This window comes from Diplotaxodon limnothrissa, linkage group LG2 (assembly GCF_057381915.1).
Source record: "Diplotaxodon limnothrissa isolate DT_005_m linkage group LG2, D_limnothrissa_male_GT1.1, whole genome shotgun sequence".
NCBI lineage: Eukaryota > Metazoa > Chordata > Actinopteri > Cichliformes > Cichlidae > Diplotaxodon > Diplotaxodon limnothrissa.
Window position 1 is genome coordinate 17,630,697 of NC_140597.1, and position 5,199 is coordinate 17,635,895.

The window sequence follows — 5,199 nt, forward strand, 5'->3', positions numbered from 1 at the left end:
AGAAGATCTGCATGGAGGAATGGGCCAAAATACCAGCTACTGTGTGTGCAAACCTGGTAAAGACCTATAGTAAACGTTTGACCTCTGTTATTGCCAACAAAGGTTATGTTACAAAGTATTGAGTTGTATTTTTGTTATTGACCAAATACTTATTTTCCACCCTGATTTACGAATAAATTCTTTACAAATCCTACCATGTGGATTCATGGATTTTTTTTTTCACATTCTGTCTCTCACAGTTGAAGTGTACCTCTGGTGCAAATTACCGACCCCTGTCATCATTTTAGGTGGGGGAACTTGCACAATCGGTGGCTGACTAAATACTTTTTTGCCCCACTGTATAAGGTCTTAAATAATCAGGCCCCATCTTATCTTAATGTCCTTGTAGTACCATATCACCCTATTAGAGCACTTCGCTCTCGCTCTGCAGGCCTACTTGTTGTTCCTAGAGTATTTAAAAGTAGAATGGGAGGGAGAGCCTTCAGTTTTCAGGCCCCTCTTCTGTGGAACCAGCTTCCAGTTTGGATTCGGGAGACAGACACTATCTCTACTTTTAAGATTAGGCTTAAAACTTTCCTTTTTGCTAAAGCATATAGTTAGGGCTGGACCAGGTGACCCTGAATCCTCCCTTAGTTATGCTGCAATAGACGTAGGCTGCCGGGGGATTCCCATGATGCATTGAGTTTTTCCTTTCCAGTCACCTTTCTCACTCACTATGTATTAATAGACCTCTCTGCATTGAATCATGTCTGTTATTAACCTCTGTCTCTCTTCCACAGCATGTCTTTTATCCTGTCTTCCTTCTCTCACCCCAACCGGTCGCAGCAGATGGCCGCCCCCTCCCAGGCCACCGCCTGGTTCTGCCGGAGGTTTCTTCCTGTTATAAAAGGGAGTTTTTCCTTCCCACTGTCGCCAAAGTGCTTGCTCATAGGGGGTCATATGATTGTTGGGTTTTTCTCTGTATCTATGAAGCGCCTTGAGGCGACTTTTGTTGTGATTTGGCACTATATAAATAAAATTGAATTGAATTGAATTGAACCTGAATTGAGCCGATATTATCATCATTTTCTGTTGTCCTTACCCTTCATTTTCTTTGGGTTCGGGCTTTTAGTAGGTGTATGATTCGGGTCGATTTTACTTTCTTTGGAAGAACTCTCGTCCACCTCGATGTCTTCCATGTCGCTGTCTTCACAAGCCTCGCGGAGGGCAGTTAAGTTGTAGTCATGGTCAGCCATGTTGTAAACCACTTCGTTCTCAGGGGAAAAAAAAGCCTCAAAAAACGAGAAAAAAAAATTCCGGCAAAAGGAAAAAGGATTAATGCAGTTTAATCCTAGTGGAATTTGTAGATTGCTGCGTATAAATACCCCAACTAGGGACAAAATAGTCTTATTATTAACAGAGCCTGCAAAAAGGGTGCTTCTCACTCCACCATCTTAGATCCTCCCGGGAAGTGACAGTCTCTGGCTGTGTCCCAATTCAGGGTCTGCACGTTTAAAGTACCCGGACTACCCGCACTACGTATGGTGCGTACTATAAGTACGAGAAGTGCGGAAGTGAGAGGCTTGTGAAATGGGACGGTCTAGCCTTCGTTGCGCTGTTCAGGTTGCCTAGCAACCACGATACTAACCGCGAGAAACGCGAGATTGTGTGACATAAATGAAGGAGAAAAAATGTTTTGTTGGTCATTCATTTTTGTCATGACATCACTTTGATTAGTTGAGTATCTGAGGCTGAGACCACAGGACTGTAAAACATGATTGTTGGGCTTCATTTCTGTACTGAACAGTCATTTCAAGATCAGTTAGTAAATAAAAATTAGCTAATGTTGTTCATGAGACTAAAGTCATCTCACTGTGGTAATGTAAATATAATATGGCCAATATTATAGTATTGTCAGATTATTATGATATATATATATATATACATATATATATATATATATATATATATATAACACCTAAAATTTACCTCCAATTTTCTAATACTTCATAGAACCAGCTATATCATTCAAATCATAAAACCTGCAGCGTGACTTAGGCTGTATCCCAATTCAGGGTCTGCAGCCTTAAAGTACGCAGTCTCAACGATCCTCAAGGGCCGCGTACTTAAAGACCGCTAAGGCCGGAAGTGCGAGGCTTGTGAAATGGGATGGTCTAGCCTCGGTTGCGCTGCCCAGGTTGCCTAGCAACCATGATACTAACAGCTGGAAATGTTTCATACAGCTTTGTTTGACAGAAATGAAAGAGAAAATCATTTGTTCATTTGTTTGTTTGTTTCTACATGAGCTTTGATCATTCTCTGTAAGATTAAGGTCAGCTATTGAACGGCGTATATTTTAAAGCAAAGGCTTTAAAACCAAGTTAGTACAAACATCACTAATGTCACATAACTTTGCCGACATGTGGCCAACAGTAATGTTTTAATGTTCTTCGTTATTAAACATTTGCACATAAATAAGTGGCATCATATTCAGTACTTACTTAAAGTTTACTCTTCGGGCGCCCCTCATCCGCCGTTTTTTTCAGCAAAATTATCCACACCTACCAATATCCACCCTATGCATTCTGGGATATATTGGGCCATGAAGTCTACACCGCCACGTCCTTAAAATTCAGGGGAATGAAGGACGCATTTGAGGGCCGCATTTCGAGCAGCCTTCGAATTGGGACAGCCTTCGTCGCGTCGCTGTGACGTAATCGGCCTTAAAATGCGGCCTTTAAGGCTGCAGACCCTGAATTGGGATACAGCCTTAGTGACCTCAAGCATGCTGAGGCAGTCTGCCTGCTTCATGATGCACTGCTTCCCCCTGCTGGATTCCAGTGTGAATTGATGAGTCACAGAGCTGTTTGGACAACATGAAGAAGTCGCTTTTAGTCTAACTCTGATTACACTGAATGTACAGGGTGGGCCATTTATATGAATACACTGTAATAAAATGGGAATGGTTGGTGATATTAAAGTCCTGTTTGTGGCACATTAGTATATGTGAGGGGGCAAACTCCTCAAGATGGGTGGTGACCATGGTGGCCATTTAGAAGTTGGCCATCTTGGATACAACTTTTGTTTTTTCAATAGGAAGAGGGCCATGTGACACATCAAACTTATTGGTAATGTCACAAGAAAAACAATGGTGTGCTTGGTTTCAACGTAACTATTTTTTCATGAGTTATTTACAAGTTTCTGACCACTTATAAAATGTGTTCAATGTTCTGCCCATTGTGTTGGATTATCAATCCAACCCTCTTCTCCCACTCTTCACATACTGATAGCAACACCGCAGGAGAAATGCCAGCACAGGCATCCAATGTCCGTAGTTTCAGGTGCTGCACATCTCGTATCTTCACACTTCTAAATGGCCACCATGGTCACCACCCATCTTGAGGAGTTTGCCCCCTCACATATACTAATGTGCCACAAACAGGACTTTAATATCACCAACCATTCCCATTTTATTACAGTGTATTCATATAAATGGCCCACCCTGTAGAATAAGGACTACTATTAATCCCCTCTTTCATTCCAATCAGCAATCAAAGGTGATATGTCAGGGCTGCATCAGTTTCATAGAAACATTCTGCTTTGTGTTTTGATTCTTGTGTACTACTACAGGAGCTTTGCTTGAGACACAATTCAAAACAATTATTTTTTTATCCTTTACCACAGCCCCACAGCTCATCTTTTGCTTAAAACAAGCTTTATGCTAACAGCCAACACTTTGTGCCTGAGATGACAATATTAAAGATATAATATCCCCTTTATATGTGGTTGATTTATTTTTTTTAGAGCAGTGGTAAGTTTCTGGAATTTAACAACATATGCTAGTGAAACCATAGAGGTACAACAGCACAGAGGTTTGAGATGCATTTTTAACACGTTTTAAAAATAACGCATCTGGATGTTTTAAGCATGCACAACTCAAATTTACTTGCGTATTAAAACATGTTAGGGGATTATGCACAAAGAATTATTCTTTGAACACGTTAGCTCATCAAACACAAAATGGTAACTAATTTATTGTAAATGTCTCAGTTATTTCATCCAACATCATGGAAAAAAGCTTGAAAACATGACTTTTCACTGGGTTGACCAAGTGAAATTAGTTAAATATGTATTTCCTAAGCAAATACACGTATTCTCACAATTGTGCATTCAGTTGTAATGCTGTGGGAATAAAGTGGTGGTCAAGGGCTGATTTTTCACTAGTTTTACTTTTTTTTTTGCCAGTGCATCCCATTCCAGTTGCATAAGTAGTCCAGCTCCTCCAGGATGGCACATCAATACAAGCCATCACGAGAAGGTTCGCAGTGTTTCCTAGCACAGTCTCAGGAGTGTGGAGGAGATACAGAAAGATGGGCCATAACAACCCTGTTGCAGAAGGGCCTTCTGCAACAGGGTTGCAACAGGGTTGCAGAAGGGCATCAACCTAGTCCTGTAGATGATTTCTTGTGCAAGTAGGAACATGGGAAACACTGTCAGAGCCCTATAAAATGACCTCCAGTGAGCTACTCAGGCATATTTCTCACCAAGAACTAAGAGGTTGGCATAAAGGTCCAACATCCTTTAGTGCAGCAGTCCCCAACCTTTTGTGCGCCACAGACCGGGTTATGATTCCAGAACGCTTGGATTATACAGAAATACAATGATCTCAAATACACCAAACAAGTCCATTTCTGAAAGGCTTAAAAAAAAAAAAAAAAAAAAAAGAACACAAAGGATTCTTAGTTTTGAGCCTACTCAAAAGTCTGAACTTAAAGCCTATTGGGACGCATCCCTTAAACAGGCAACTCATGCTGAATTAAAACAATTCTGTAAAGAAGGGTGGTCCAAAATTCCTTCACAGTGGTATGAAAGGCTCATTGATAGTCATCACTAATGCTTGATTGCGGTTTTTGCTGGTAAGCAGGGAACTTTCTGGAGCAACAACTTTAACGCATAGAACCAAGCCTACCTGGCTCTCTTTTCTCCCTTAATGGCACGGTTTTTTCAAAAACTGATTTCTTTGCTCACACCGTCTTTGTCCAATATTAAAGTTTCATTATCTGAAACAAGCAAGTATCACAAATGCGCAAGAAAATAAAATCAGGAAGTTTTTGAAATACTAGAAAGAATAAAACACATGAAGAAAAGAAAAAAAAACCCACAACACTCACATATTTCATATTTTTTTTATTTAAAAAAAAAAAGAAAAAAAAAGAAAAA